Source organism: Felis catus, chromosome A1 (genome assembly GCF_018350175.1).
Source record: "Felis catus isolate Fca126 chromosome A1, F.catus_Fca126_mat1.0, whole genome shotgun sequence".
In the NCBI taxonomy this organism is placed as follows: domain Eukaryota; kingdom Metazoa; phylum Chordata; class Mammalia; order Carnivora; family Felidae; genus Felis; species Felis catus.
Window position 1 is genome coordinate 146583787 of NC_058368.1, and position 17137 is coordinate 146600923.

The 17137-nt window shown below is 38.7% G+C and overlaps 1 protein-coding gene across 1 annotated transcript in view; it reads left to right on the forward strand.

Moving 5' to 3' along the window:
* The window catches only part of XRCC4 (X-ray repair cross complementing 4), a 307462-nt gene extending 295404 nt beyond the window's left edge, over window positions 1-12058 (forward strand). Inside the window, exons 10-12 of the transcript XR_002744314.2 lie at window positions 8946-9043; window positions 10092-10167; window positions 11849-12058. The gene's annotated coding sequence lies outside the window, so the exon portion shown is untranslated. The remainder of the gene's footprint in view (window positions 1-8945; window positions 9044-10091; window positions 10168-11848) is intronic.
* The last annotated feature ends 5079 nt before the right edge of the window (window positions 12059-17137 follow it).

The window sequence follows — 17137 nt, forward strand, 5'->3', positions numbered from 1 at the left end:
TTCTATTGATCCTAATATCTATTCACACAAGTTCTCTCCAACCCTCCCTCCTTCCTCCCTTCCTTTTTTCCTTCCTTCCAAGAAAGTTGTTCAGAGCAGTTCCAACTAAAATACTAATACACTCTCCCTGAGTTCTATAGACATATTTCCCAGTGCCAGTTCTGTAGAGCCTCAGTCCTAACTAAATCATTCAAAGGATTCTGTCAAGATTTCTAGGCCATACTCTTGTATCTCTGCTCTTGAACAGACTTTATAGGCTTGCTCTTCTTACCTGTACCTTCTGGAAGCTGGTATGTAGGTCGATGCAAACAGCCAAATAAGAAGGACCCATTGGGGAAAAAATGAAATTATACAGCTAGAGCTAGCCTTGATCATGCTTCCCCCTGACCCCAAGGAAAATATTCTGTCATACAGAAGCTGTCCTTGTTCCTCCAGTACATTCATACCCTTAGCAAAATCTCTACAGAGACCACAAAGACTAATTTCAAATTAACGTACTAATCAATAAGCATATAATAAATATCTATCTATATACATTAGACTATCTTCAGTGTTGAGTAGAAAATAGAAATAAATATAAGGCACAATTCTTGTATTCTCAGAGTTCACATTGTTTGGCAAAACTTACATTTAAATATTTACAAGAAACAGATAAGCAGGCATGTCATAAATCACATCTAATTTTTCTATAGAAATAATGGTGGAATTAAAGCTTGTGTTGTTGACCAAGGACTTGATGCTAAACCCTTTATAGAATTAACCACGAGCATTACATTGAATTGATTTTAATAGTACTTCTGTATGGTATAAATGTTTCTAAAATGTTCATCAAGAGCTCAAACATAGTATAGTCAGTGCAAACAGTGAACAGACAAAAACAAATATGTCCATATCTTAACCCCTGGAACCTATGACTGTGACCTTATTTAGAAAAAAGGGTCTTTGAACATGTAATTAAGTTAATGGTTTTAAAATGAGATTATCCTGGTTTACCCTGATAATCTCATGACAAGTGTCTTTTTATGAGACAGAGGAAGAGACACAGACACAAAGGAAAAGGTCATGTGAAGACAGAAGCAGATATTTGAATTTTGTAGCCATAAACCAAGGAACCCCTAGAACCATAAGAATTTGGGAGGGGCAAGGGATGTTCTCCACTAGAGCTTTCAGAGGGAGAATGGCATTGCCAACACCTTGATTTCTGGGTGTAGACTTGATTTCTGGGTGTAGACTTCTAGTCCGTAACTAGGAAGATAAGTTTCTGTTGTTCTAAACTATTATGTTTCTGTTAACTGGTTATGGCAGCCACAAGATACAAATACACATGGTGATTAGTTACATGAGGTCTTTTTTTTTTTAATTTTTTTTTGCATGTTTATTTATTTTTGAGAGAGACAGAGACAGAATGTGAGTGGGTTAGGGGCAGAGAGAGAGGGAGACACAGAATCCGAAGCAGGCTCCAGGCTCCGAGCTGTCAGCACAGAGCCCAACGCAGGGCTCCAACTCATGAGCTGTGAGATCATGACCTGAGCCGAAGTCGGACACAACCAACTGAGCCACCCAGGCGCCCCTACATGAGATCTTTTTGATGGTCTTATCTTACTTACCATAGTTTCTTGCCTTACCTTTCCTGTAATAAATCAGAAATTAAAGGTAGAGCCATATAGGATTAATTAAATTCAGCAGAGTTTCTACATAGAGTATGATAGCAACTTTGAAGAGATGTCTGGGGATGAAAATAAGATTTAGAGACATTTATCCCTGTGTACCTGCTTTGCTCTCACCTTTCCATTTATTCAAAGTTTTAGGTATTAGGGAATAAGCTTTGGTTCATCTGTTATCTTCAAACCAAAGTCTGTCTGGCTTCTTGAGGCAAACCCAATTAAAAACTTGTATTGTTTTTCTTACATGTAGCACAGTTCAGAAACAAAATCACAAATCTTTAGAATATCCAAACCAATCCTTTGGGGCACCTTGATCTACTCCAATGTTACTTGATCGTTTTAGAATCCTTAAAGCTATGCTTGGATTTTATGGCCAAATCATTGTCAAAACTTGATCCTGAATATGCATAATTAAAAGTGTTTGTATTTTAGCCATAAGACTGATTCATTACCAGGTAGTAATTGTTTGTAATCATTAGTCATCTCAGGGGAAACCTAAGGTATGACTTTGAATTAATGAAATTGATTCCTAAACAATTCTGGGTACATAGTAGGCACTCAGTAAATATTTGTTCAATGCATGAATTTATTTGGCTAAGAAAGCGTGTGACTTCAGGTAGCCCTCTGATCAGGATGTGGGTAATTAAAATAAATAAATTAAAGCTGAAGATATCTATAGAAAGTCAGAGACGGGCATAAAATAAAGCCCATTGTATTTCTTTATGCAGAAGAAACAGCTGCAAGTCCCTGGAGAGGCTGGAAGAGTGATGCTACCTGGAGTTAAACCAGAGACAGGGCTGGGACTGGAAGGTGCACTCTCTGTCTTGACAGAGCAGCCACTACTCAGCTCGAGCAAATTATCACCATGCAGAAATTTGAGACTAATCTGCCTTTCATTTCATATTTTCAAGAGAAGCCAGAAATATAGATGAGAACACTTGCCATTTTAAAAGTTGGCAATGAACTCACTCTTTTAAAAAACGCTCTGTGGTGGCCAAACAAAACACATCTGCTGGCCAGATAGGCCTAGAGTCTTCCAGTCTGGGTCTGTACTTCTTAGTATCTTTTCCTTTCTTTACTTCCCTTGGACTTCTCTCTACTTCCTCTTTCTTTCTCTCTCTCCTTTCAGCCTCTTGCATCACTGATTGTCTAGAAACTAGTTTCTGGGATAAAAGTTGTGAAGGGCAGAAAGACTGGAGAATTGTATGTATTCTGAATGTCAGAGCAAGGCTTACTTCTGTTTTCAGTCAGAAAACAGACAGGGAGGCAAATAAATGGGCTTTGGATGTCATAGATGCTGGGTTTAGTCCATAATCTAACAAATATCTAATCACTGAAACATTATTTAACTTCTTCGGTTCTTAGTTGCACCATCTACAAAAAGGGAATAATTGCACTAATATCCACTGCACCACCATTGTGAAATCAAATGAGACAATAGTTTTAAATGAACCTTATTGATATAAAGGGCTGTAAAGTTATTAATTGTACAATAGTTATTAATAATAAGAGGTTTATTGGTGTGCTGCATGCTTGTTATCGTATGAGAGTTATAATTCACAGAGCACCAGAAATGTGCATAGCCAGAAGTCAAATAGCCATAAATCAAACATGCCATAGTGAATTCTACAAGATAGGGTATAAATTATGTGGTAAAGACTAAAAGTGCTATAAAATTTCAGAGAAGAAGATTGATGACGACTGCAGTAATAAGAGAAAGAGTCTTAGAAGTAGTGAGACTTACACCAGACCTTAAAGGCTACAAAGGATAGTGATAGTGTTACTGGATTGTTTCAGGTGTCAAAACAGATTTAACTTTGGAATTACATTTTTTATGTTCTCTGGCCTATGGAAGCACCAAACAGGTTTAGTTATTGGTTTCCCAAACTTTATTCATTCATTCATTCATTCATTCATTCATTCACCTGATCTGGGTTGACATCTCTGTGTGTCAGAGATACACTGTCTATGACCTCAGGGAGCTTACCATCAAGATGTTAAGTTTGGGAAATTCTAGGTTAATTGAGATAAAACCTTCTTGGGTAGGGCTATTGTATGTAGGTGTGTGTGTATATATATGTGCATTCAGCTGAAGGAGTTCCAGATCTTTCAATATCCTTGAGTCTGGAGATCTAGAGAGAATAGTGTATGGAGACTTCTTTTACAGATTAGCAATAGGAAATATTGTTTAAATTTAGAGATACTGCTCCTGAGGGGCGCCTGGGTGGCTCAGTCAGTTAAGCAACCGACTTCGGCTCAGGTCATGGTCTCCCAGTTGGTGAGTTTGAGCCCTGCGTTGGGCTCTGTGCTGACAGCTCAGAGCCTGGAGCCTGCTTCAGATTCTGTGTCTCCCTCCCTCTCTGCCCCTCCCCTGCTTGCACTCTGTCTCTTGCAAAAATAAATAAACATTTAGAGATATTGCACCTGACAAATTGGCTAGAGGTTGAAGACAAAATATTATGCATTTCATTTGAAAATGTAAATATTGACTGTTCAAACAAAAATTTCTCTTATGTTTCCTGACTTTGTCAGACACCATATATAATAATGGTAGCCAATTTGTGGATTACAGAGATATTGGAGGGTATCTATGGCTCATCTAGTCTCAGTAGTTAGCAGGGCTTGTACATATATATGACCACTGTGATTAAGAAAATATAAAACCATTTAAAGCTGTTCAGTCATGTTGTTATCACATACTTTATCAATGTCTGTCATTTATAGAATGTCTATCATGTAGTTGTGTTCATATTTTTTTTTATTTTAAAAAAGGATTCTCAGATATACATTATAATACCGACTTACCTTTAACTATTTTGACCGTAACTATTTTGCTCTAATGTTTTCTCCTTAAACTGGAACTTCTTCAAAGTTAAGAAAACAATTATATTTACCATAGCATTAGAAAGAGTAAAATACTTAGGAATTAATATAGCCAAGAAGGTGAAGGACTCGTGCAATAAAAATGGCAAAACATTGCTGAAATAATTAAAGAAGACACAGAAGATTTAATATTGTTACAGTGGTTGTGCTAGCCAAAGTGATCTGTAGATTTTTTTAAATTTTTTTTTTCAACGTTTATTTTATTTTTGGGACAGAGAGAGACAGAGCATGAACGGAGGAGGGGCAGAGAGAGAGGGAGACACAGAATCGGAAACAGGCTCCAGGCTCTGAGCCATCAGCCCAGAGCCTGACGCGGGGCTCAAACTCCCGGACCGCGAGATCGTGACCTGGCTGAAGTCGGACGCTTAACCGACTGCGCCACCCAGGCGCCCCGTGATCTGTAGATTTAATGCAACTTTTCTCAAAATCCCAATGACGGGTTTTACAGAAAGAGAAAAATCTCAAGGAACCTAGAATAGCCAAAAAATACTGAAAAAGAACAAAGCTGGAGAACTCATACTTTCTGATTTCAAAGCTTACCACAAGGCTATAGTAATCAAAACAGTGTGGTACTGACAGAAAGACAGACATTTCACTCTGTAAAGTGCATGGAATAGTCGAAACTATTGAGACAGAAAGTGAAATGATGGTTGCCAGGGGCTGAGGGGACAGGGGAATGAGGAGTTAGTGTTTAATGGCTATTGAATTTCATTTTTTCAATATGAAAAGAGCTCTGGAGATGGGTGGTGGTGAGGTTTGCACAACAGTACGAATGTACTGAATATCACTGGGCTGTACACTTAAAAATGGTTATTTAAAATAGTGTACTTTATGTTATCTGCATTTTGCCACGATCCAAAAACTGGGGAGAAAAGGTAAAAATGATTTTTCAAAAATTATGGTAGAACATTGACTTCGTAGTTGTTAAAGACTTCAGCCTATACCACTTAAGCTTTCTGTTCTTTCTCACCCTTTACTCTTTACCACTGTTTTTGTTTTGCCTCACTTCAGGGCTTCTGGCACCAAAAAAAGTTAATGTTTGAAGCTCTTGAAAAGCGGGTGCATTTATTTGCAGCCCTTTTATACATAGTGACAGTATTTTACTTCCCCATTGCCATCCCCAGTCTGAACCTGCATTGAAGGGATTTATTACCAACGAACACCTAGTAGTCAGGGCCTCCTCTTTGCCTCGGGACACTCACCACCTGTGAGAGGCTCCCCCAAAGATTACTCAACCTTCTGGGAACCATTTCACTTCTCCTGAAGGTTTGTCACTTTCCACCCCCACCACCTCAATGTATACATGTCAGCTATTCCACCTGGCGTCTACAATAGTTTTCTCATCTAAATTGGCCTTCATTCTAAACAAATCAAAGATGGAAGGGTTACATGAGGGAACCGGATCCTAAAATGTGCACTAGTTAGAACGCTTCATATCCAGAAGCTCACGACCTCTCCTGTCTCTGACTTCCCCTGAAATAATAACCAGTGACTCAGATCAGAGTGTCTCAGGGGCTGACGTTCCTTTTGGTTCATTGGAGGGCTGCATTTAGCTTAAACTAATTCCCCAAAGCCAGGAAATATTCTCTTAACAGATGAAGTGTTCTGTTGACACCAGAAAAAATGCAAAGCATAATGTGGTATCTATTCATCAGCCACCAGAGCACCTAAGGCAAGTGGGTTCTTTACAAAACCTATTTGATGAGAATTGCCTGATCAACCATAGGAGAGATAAAGTAGGATAAGTGAACATTCCTTAGAAGTATCTCTTGCAGTTCAGCTGATGTATAACTGTGTTTCTGAGCTACCCAAACCAAATCAATAACGGTCTTCATTTATTACGTTCTTACAGTTGATCAGGTTCAGAACTGAGCAACTCCATAGTCCTTTTTCTTTTCTGATGCTAGTATGAAATAGCGTAAAAGCAACTAACTGGCCAAGATAGAGTGATATATCCCTTTTGCTCCTCTTCTCCCTAGATAAATCAGTGAGAAATTGCATTTTCTTATGTTCAACCTACTTGATAATAAAGATCCAAATCCAAATGTCACACAATATAAATAATAGACTAATTATTTGGCATCCACTATAAACTGAAATATTAGAAAGCATGAGATATGACTGTCATTTCATTTAATGGTCGCTTCTTTCTTAGTTTCCTTGGTAATTTAAAGTGTTCACATCATAAGAATGAAGGCATGTAAGAGTTACACTTGTGACCAAGGTAGAATGAAAGAGTCTAGATCTATCCCCTTACCAGAAATTACTGGAAAATTGGACAAAGTGTATTAAACAATGGCTTTAAAGTACCTGGAAGTCAGGTGAGAAAACATAAGAGATACCTGACAGGAAATAAACAAGGTGAGCCCCACCGTTGTCCCAATTTACTGCCAAGAAAGTTTCCAGGCCATAGTGCCATATGTCCAAGCCATGGATGAACTGAAGCTCTCAGTCACTGCTGGTGGTCATATAAAGGGCTCAGTGACTTTGGACAATTTAACAGTTTCTTTAAGAAGTTAAACATACACATGCCATGAGATCCAGTCCTTTCACTCTTATTTGCCCAATAGAATGAAAGCACATGTCCTTAGATTTGTATGTGACTACTCATAGCATCTTTATTTGCAATGGCTAAAAAACTGGACACCAGCCAAATGTCCATCAAGAGATGAATGGATAACACACTGATGAAATACATACAACAGAATTCTACTCAACAGTTGATAGGAATAATCTGTTGATACTTACAACAGCATGGATAAATCTCAGAGAAAGAAGCCAGACTAAATACAGTACATACTCCCCTTATATAAAATTCTGGAAAACCCATATTTTTTTATTTAATTTTTTAAACGTGTATTTATTTATTTTTGAGAGAGGGACAGAAGACAGAGACACAGAATCTGATGCAGGCTCCAGGCTGTGAGCTGTCAGCACAGAGCCCAACACAGTGCTGGAACCCACAAGCCACGAGATCATGACCTGAGCCAAAGTCAGATGCTTAAGCCACTGAGCCACCCAGGCGCCCTGAAAATATATAATAATCTATAGATTACTGATAGAAAGAATATCAGTGGTTGGCTGTGAGTGGGGGCAGAGGTGGAGGAGGGGCAGATGACACAGTGACACAAGGAATATTTTGGAGATGATGAATATGTTCATTGTTTTTCCTGGGGCAGTGGTGTCACAGGTGTATGCATATGTCAAAAGTAGCCAAAAATATTGTACACTTTTAATATGTGAAGTTTATTGTGTGTCACTTTAAAGTATGTTTTAAATGTTTGCTATTGTGGTAAAAGATACATGATGGAAAATTTACCATTTTAATCATTTTTAACTGTACAGTTCAGTGACATTAAGTACGTTCATGTTGCTTGTCGCAACCATCACCAGAATTTTTTTCATCTTCCAACTCTGGACACATTATTATGTGTCACTCATATCTCAATAAAGATGCTGGGGGGAGAAGAGGAGCAGGAGAAGGGGAAGCCACCACAAAGTGACAATTTTTTTTTAGCTAGAGGGGCTCCTGGATGGCTCAGTTATTTGAGCCTCCAACTTCAGCTCAGGTCATGATCTCACAGTTGGTGAGTTCCAACCCCACATAAGGCTCACTGCTGTCATCCTGTTAGCCTGCAGCCTGCTTCGGATCCTCTGTCCCCCTCTCTGTGCTCCTCCCCAGCTTGTGCTCTCCCCAAAATAAATAAATAGCAAATAGTTTATGAGACACTAGCCTAATTATTTGTCATGTATAAGAGCTGATTGCACCTCAGGGCCTTGGGCAAAGCCTCCTGTGCATCTGACATCCTCTAGTCCTCACAAGAATCCTGTGAGGTGTAAACAGTGTTACAATACCTATTTTACACATGAATGGACCCAGGAATTCTTTTTGGGGAGAAGAATGAATGAAGTTACTTTTCTAAGCTTGTTTAGCCAGGAAACCTGTGAAGCCATGTTTCAAACCCAGGCAGTCCCTTGCTATTTCAGCTCCCTGGTTCCGTGGCTCATTTTTCAATGATGACAAAATAGGTGCACTAATGATTTTACTTCATTGTGAGGACTGAGAAGGAAACAAAAGTATCTAAAAATCTAAACCAGCCTTGTTCTTTCTCATCATTCATTTTCACCTAATAAGTTTCAGGATATGTAGGCGTCAAGCACTGCTCCAGAAACTGGGATACAAGTACAAACATGGCCCCTGTGAAGTCTCATGGAGTCCATGAATTGTAGCAATTCTGGGATACATGTAACAGTGCAAGGGCACACAATTTACAGTAGCTATTTTGACAGGCAGCTGGAGCAGGGGTTGGGGTCTCAGCAGGGGAGTCACTTCAGAAAACCTTCATGGACTACTGTGCATTTAATCCACGTCTTGAAATGTTGGTCCTTTTTTTCTAGATAAACAAAGGTGGGCGACAGGGAAAGAAGTTTGCAAGTTACAGAAATGAAAAATATGAAGGCAAGAAGATGTTCTAAAAGAGCAGATGTTTTCAAAGGTAGAAGCCACAGGGGAATTAACTTTTAAGATGATTTGTTGTAAGGAAAACCATCAGTATTTGAGTTGGAAATTTCTGGAATGTGCAAAGTGTTCATTATGAGCTCATCAGGCTATGGTAATTTCCAGAAATAATTAAAACTGAAACACATTGTGCTTTGTGGCCAAGAGGTAACAAAAATAGATGAACTTGAGGAGGCTCTCTGTGATATACACTTCAGGTCACGATGTGTGACCTAGGATTGCTAAGTGCATGGTATCTCTAAGTGCTATATCAGTAGGATGAAAACACTTGGAGTCAGGACTAGATTTTACATGGCAACAAGACTGCCTCAAAGCTATTTTAACAAATGAACTGATGTTCATTAAACATGCTTTACAAACTAGACTTTCATGAAAATGCCACAAAACCGGTTTTCAAAATCCCAATTTCTCTTTATTTAAGGAAATGGAGCACTTGAAATGCCAAAACTTTTACTGATCAGTTTCCCCTTCCGGAGTCCTATTCTTATGAAATCACTGCCTTGCTTTTGTTGGAAAATTTTAGGTTTGTATTTTTTAGTACCATATAAACAGGGGTTTCTCAGTTATCTTCTCAAATGATTGCTGTTTTTGTTTTTATAGATTATTGACCCAATTTGTAAACATTACGTTAACTTCAGAGAGACCTCCAAAGACAGTTTTTTTTTTTTTAAGGCCAGAATTTCCTCAAGATTTTGAGGTTTCACTTTGTGTTTATTATGACTACCTCTGAGACTGATAGGAGTCTGAGAACATGGGTAACGTTATTACAAAATGTCCCACTGAACTTATTTCAAGAACATTACTATCTATGAGGGCTAATACCCAAGGCTGATGCTATCATGTTGTTAAGTTTGAAGCATGCTGGGGGGGGGGGGGGGGGGGGGGAGGGGGGAGGGGGAGGTAAAAGGAAGCATTTAATGGAATAAAAGCAATGAAACAAAACACCAATTGATTTCTCTGTGTTCTTGCGTAAAACGGAATGAGGTTGAAGACAAATTATCAAAATAAAAATAATATGTCCCCAGAACTGAATTTATCAGAATGTCCGGGATGGCAAGGATTTACAGAGCGCTTTTCTAAGTCCGAGGCCACACAAATGTGGTAAGTAGTTTTGCCACACACTTCCCCCTCCCTCCCTTTTTTTTTTTTTTTTTTTTTTTAAGGAGGGTGGGAGCAGGGCAGTTCTTGTTCTGTTCAGCTTCAGTTTAGTAAAGAAGAAAGAAAATAGTAGTAATAAATGGGCCCCTATCTAAATAGTAACAACTTCCTGGGAAAGTTACAATATTCTTTGGAAATTCAGTTGCAGCCTATCATGGGAATATATGATTATATAGAGACATAGAAGGTATGTGGTACATGGAAAAGTAGCAATGGCTGCTTGAGGTACTGTCCTTCCTCTCTGAGTTTTACTTTTCTCTTCTGTGAAACTAGAATAATAATACCTCCTTTTCAAAGTTATGAAGATATGCTTGGCCTACATTAGGTGCTCAATGATTGGTGGCTATTATGACTATTATTTTTGTTGTTGTCATTATTATTTTTATTACTAGTATAATCGTATTTGGAAAATGAAATAGAGAAATTTAGAGTTCATCTGAGATTATGGTATCTTTTGGACCAATACTACCCTGGAAGCAAAATATTTTGGTTTCCATAACAGGGGGATAGTATAATGATTAGATTTGTCACCAAAATAGAAGTTAAAAATTAATGCCAGCACTGTGCATTTACTTTAACCAACGACAACATCCTTTTTAAAATTTAACGGTGGTTGTCCTATTCAATTTAGAAACTACTATTGGCTGCAGACTTTTTGAGTGTAACTTTACCCAGCATTTTAGGTTAAAATTGTTCTAAAACTATTATTTCAAGATGGCTACCAGCATTGCCCCATGCCAGCCACCGGCAGCCAAGGGAGTCCAGCACCCCCAGGGATCTTCGCCTGAGGCCCCAAGTCCTCCTGCACTTCTACTAATTACAACCTGGGATATAGTAGATAGTGTAATATTTTGTTTATATTAATTAATACATCAATAGGTATGGGTAGGGAAACTTCTAAATCAGTAAAGAATGCTTGCTATAAGACTATTCCGTTTCCGGGGCACCTGGGTGGCTCCATCCGTAAATGTACAACTTCAGCTCAGGTTCAAGCCCTCATAGGGCTGGCTCTGTGCTGACAACTCAGAGCTTGGAGCCTGCTTCCCACTCTGTGTCTCCCGCTCTCTCTGCCCCTCCCCCGCTCACACTCTTTCTCTCTCTCTCTCTCAAAAATAAATGAAACATTAAAAATTTTTTTAAAAGACTATTCCATTTCCTATGGAACATACTTGCACAAAAGGAAAAAAATTGACTTTTCAAGGAAGTGGAAAACTTTTGAGAATATTAAACTATAAATCCCGGGGTGTTTTTAGAAAAGTATCTCTTAGATGTGTGGAGACAAAATTCAGTTTTGCAATTGCTAGTATTATGACATGTGTTTTAGAACAACGGGCAGATAATTGCAGGATGTTTTTGTGAATCATTTAAATATAAAATGTTGACACTATTTTTCTTAAAGCTGCAGAGCTGATATATGTATAGCCTACTGATAAAATAATACTTTCTGATTGTTTTCTTCTTACAGATTAATTATCTCAATCATCACTTAATTATATCTCCCAATTTAAGTGCAATTTTAATTTGAAGTGAACCCTTCAAAAAAAATGAATCCCTAAATATCAAGTGTTTTAAACAAACTAAATTTAAATCCTATATCTAATCTTTCTTTCATTAAAAAAAAAAGTTTCCAGTCATTTAAGTCAAAATTGGACCTTCCAAATGGAGTTGCTGTGTACCTATTTCCATCCTTAAACCACACATTTGGCTCCCAAATCAAGTAATTATGTGTACAAAGGGATCTGGGAAGTGCAATCACTTCACTGGCACATGTAAGTAAAATATGGATGCTCAATTTCCATCGTAATGCATGCAAATGATAGACCCCCACACACAGGCATTATAACTGCCCTACGCACAGCCTGTCACTTTGGCTTTTGAATTTAAAGAGATATCCTATTCCTCTGAGCATGTTGAACAACATTCAGCAGAATTCTCTCCAATTCTATTTTTGTTTAAATCTCTTACGTTCATTTCTAAGTAAGCAAATATTGAATGTGGGTACTTAACATTTTTTTTATCTTTTGCCTGAGAATGTTGATGTATTATTGTATTTCATTTTATAGTAAAACTGGTGTATTATCTCCCTTGGGTTCTATAATCCTTGTAGGGCTTCAGATTTACTATGATTTACTAAAAGGATGTCCTAACCTTCTTGACACTCCCTGTCCTCATCTGAGAAATGGTACACATTCATGGCTGCCATGGACAGAACAGAGGCTGTCCACCGTGCAGTGCGAAAGATGCTTGCACAACTCTACACAATAGCTCAGCTCTGTCAGTTAAGATATAGGTCTTCTCTTTGTAACAGAGGCTCAAAATTAGAGTGACTTAACAAGCCGTAAGTTTATTTCTTTCTCATAAAACAATCTGATTAAATGTAAGCAGATCAACAGGTCAACATTGGCATGGCAAACATTTAGTGCCCGTGAGTACTCCCTCTCTCTTGCTTTTCTGCCATCCCTCTGCTGTTGGCCTTATACACATGATCCAAGAAAGCCACCTGCCACATCAACATTTTAGGCAGCAGGATGAGGGAAGAAGGGAAGAGGGACCATGTTGCCATCCTTGAAGGACATGTCCTAGAAGTTGTTCACATCATTTCCTCGCCTGTCTTATTGGCAAGAAATGAATCATGTGGTCTTTCCTGCCTGCAGGAGAATCTGGGAAATGTTGTCATTTTTCCAGTAGTGATGATTCAAGCATTCTAGGACAGACATGTGACATAGTGAGCAGACATGTAGTTGGGGGAAGTATATTGATTATATTTCCTTATTTTCTATATTCCTGATGCACTGACATTTAGAGCCTTAGTCAAGAGACTACCCTTCCTGGAGCTAGCTAATTCTTAGAAATGGCGAACAACTCTCCTGGGAGTGTGCTGTCGATATACAAACCCACCAATCCAGAGCCCACACCCCCAACCAACTCCTTTATCAAGCTCATACACCAAGCCAGTACCCGCCCCAGAACTCCCCAGGGCCAGGTACCAGACCACTAGAGACCATCTCTGTAGCCCAAAGACTGCCAAAACCATTCAAACTATCCAATCCTAAAGTTTTCAGTGTAGCTACCCTGTCTCGCCCATAACTTGCCACGCATAAAATAAAATAAAATAAAATAAAATAAAATAAAATAAAATAAAATCTAATAATAGACTTTGGGCCATGCTCTGCTTTCACTCCTGGCTCCTGACTGTTCCTGTCCTTCTCCGTGTGGCCCTTTGTGACATGCAATCCATCTATTTCTAGAGATCTGTGAATGCAGACTACTTCCTTCATGATGATCATTTCCATATCTGATGTCTTATACTATCTAATGAAAACAAACGCTGGGTACATTTCCAACTTGGGGAACAACTAGAAGTCTCTGTCAGAGGCCTATTATAATCTTCCACATATACTGCACAGTGATTGTTCCAGGATTAAGTGTCTGGTGAATACTAACTTTGTAACTTTGTAAATACCAACATTCTGTACAAATATAAAGACAGTTATTCAATCCAAGAGTAAAAATATCTTGAATAGGAATATTTAGCTTTTTAACATTAATTGTGTCATGCAGTTGAAATAATAACCTTCATCTCAAACTTTTATTCAGATTTAGTAAACACTGTCAGAGGAATGGCCAGGGTTGGAGATATGAATGATGAATCTCATCCCAGTAGTTGGTGGCAAAGGGGCAAATAGAAACTAGATCCCCCAAGTTTTAGAAACTTTCCAGTCTTCTTGTCTTTATTTGGTTGATGGTATTGATGGTGGAAATTTCTACCATGAATTACAAAATTTTACTTGGTTTTCATTTTTACTACCTTTAATTTTTATCATTGAGCACCCAAGTGGGAAAACTGAAAAGATAGATTCTTCCACTTTGTTGCCTGTAAGTATTAACACTGAAAAGAGAGTTTTGTCTTATCCAAACTATTTCTCAGCTGTTGAACTTCAAATGCCACACTTATTACAAGGAAAAATCTCCCAGTAAAAACTGTAACAAAAAATATTATACAATTAATTCATATGACATAAGTGGTCATGTGGTCAACAAACTTAACTGCCTATGAGAATGACTAGTGGACTTTTTTATATTACACTTTCCTGGGTTTCAGTCACAGAAAATTCTAATTTAGTAAGTGTGAGGAAGGGCTCAGTCATCTGCATTTTTACAAGCATCACCAGTAAGTTTTTTTTAAATATACATTTACATTACTTTGGTAACACCTTTGAGATAATAATTCGCATACCATACCATTCACCCATTTATGTTACATGCTTTTTATTATATTCACAGAGTTATGCATCCACCCACACTAACATAATCCAGACCATTTTTATTACCACAAAAAGAAATACCACACCCATTAGCAGTCAACCCCATATCCCCTTACTCCTAGGCCATACCCCGTAGCCCTAGGCAGCCCTATTAATCTACCTTCTGTTTCTATAGATTTGCCTTTTCTGGACATTTCATATAAGTGGATTCATACAATATGTGGTCTTTTGTGTCAGGCTTTTTTCTCTTATGTGGTCTTTTGTGTCAGGTTCATCAATGTTGTAGCATGTCTCGGTACTTCACTCCTTTTTATTGCTGAATAATATTCCCTTGCATGGATATACCATAATTTGTTTATTCTTTCATCAGCTGATAGACATAAAAGTTGTTCCCATTTTTGGAACAGTGCTACTAGGAACATCTGTGTGCACGTTTTTATGTTGACATATGTTTTCATTTCTCTCAGATATATATCTCAGAGTGGAATTGCTAGGGCAAATGGGTAACTTTGAGAAACTACCAGACCATTTTCCAAAGTGGCTGCACCATCTTACATTCCCACCAACAGTGTATAGGTTTCTAAACTCTGTGTATTCTCACCAATGTTTGTTGTTATCTGACATTTTGATTCCAGCCATCTTGGGGCGCCTGGGTGGCTCAGTCGGTTAAGCATCCGACTTCAGCTCAGGTCATGATCTCGCAGTCTGTGAGTTCGAGCCCCGCATCGGGCTCTGTGCTGGCAGCTCAGAGCCTGGAGCCTGTTTCAGATTCTGTGTCTCCCTCTCTCTCTGACCCTCCCCCGTTCATACTCTGTCAATCCCTGTCTCAAAAATAAATAAACATTTAAAAAATTTTTTGATTCTAGCTATCTTAGTGGGTGTGAAGTGGTATCTATCTCATCGTGGTTTTGAATTGTATTTTCCAGATGGCTAATGACATTGAGCACCTTTCGTGTGTTTACTGCTTATTTGTACATCTTCTTTGGAGAAATGCGCATTTATACACTTTGTTCATTTTTAAAAATTAGGTTGTCTTTTCGTTATTGAGTTGGAACAGTTCTATATCTCTTCTAGATCAAAGTTTCTTCTCAGATATATGATTTGAAAAAATTGTGTCCTGTATTTTCTGGGTTGTCTGTTCACCTTCTTGATGGTGTCCTTTGGCACCATGAATGTTTTTAGTTGTGATGAAGTCCCATTTTTAAATTCTTCCCTCTATTGCTTGTGACTTTGGTGTCACAGCTATAAAATACAAACTCTTTTCTACAGTAGCACAAGGTATACATTGAAAAATGCTGATCTAGTTGCAGACGGTCCTTGACTTGGACCAGTTCATTCATTTGGAGCCTGCTCTTGTGGATTTATTGAGAGCTATCCTCTGTAGAAAGATTAGCCTAAGCCATGCCCCAGTAACAAGACACTGCCTTCCATTTATTTATTCATCTAGTGGCTATCCAAGCGTTGCAGGCATTGTGAAAATTAGAAAGAGGTGCCAGCTGTGGGAAGATAGAGTCCCTTGATGCAAGTCTTGGTAGGTTGTGTCAGAGGTGGAGGAAAATTTGCCCCTTGCTCCTGTCTATTATAGACCTGTGCTGGGTCAATGGCTTAACTAGCAGAGCTTGGATGCTCTTTCAACCCCTGCTCATTTGCTTGGCTGGACACTTGTATAGTGCAAAGACTCCAGAGCCGTACATGGTGGCCCTGGCCACTTTCCTAGGTGCTTTATTTTGTTACCTCGTCAAATCTTGCTGTTAACTCTGTTGTATGGGTACTGTTACCACTCTTTTGCCAGTGGGGAAACTCCGGCAGGTCAGTTGGCTTGCTCCGATTCACAAAACTAGTAAGTAGCAGACCTGAGATTTATGCCCCCATCCTATGACTTCAGTTCTAAAAGGCTTTCCACTGTGACACTTTTGGTATTCTGTTTGTCACTCAGGTTTTAAGACCTTAAAGCTTATTAAATTCCTCCATCTGAAACCAGATCAGGAACTGCCAGACATGTTGGGAACCTATTTACCTTGCTGGAGTCTGTGCTCACATTACTACTTCCTTCCCATTGCTTCCCTATATCAAACACCTGGCCTTTTGAATTTAGGACTTCCAGAGGCTTGGCAGTGTTTCTTTCCCCTTATTGCTGAACGATAGCCAGATCTCCTCTTCCATAATGCAGTTGCCAAAATGCTATGAATCAGAAGAAATCCTGGAATTTGGTATGGAGTTGCCTTATCACTGGAATGCCTAGAAGCTTTTTATTCAAATGAGACATAAAAGTCTAGGGTATGAAGACATGCACACATACAGTTACATAAGGGCGCAGACAGAAAGCCAAGGGGCAATGGCAGAGGAGACTGGAGGGAAGGCCTTTTGTAATTTCTTTCTTGCTGGACGAACCCATTTTCACCAGTAAGATACATCTTGCTGCATTTTTAGACAACCTGATAGCCCATTTTTCTCCTCACTAGCATCTCTCACACTGCCTTCCATCAAACTATATGCCACTATTTTTTTGTAGATAGCACTGTTTCTTCTCTTCTCCTCAAGGGAGAGGTGAAGGGGAGACTCTAAGACAAGAAGTCACAGAAATTGAGGATGTTTCTAACAAGTGGAGCTTAATATATCCATTCAGAAAAGGAATTTGTTGATCAGCC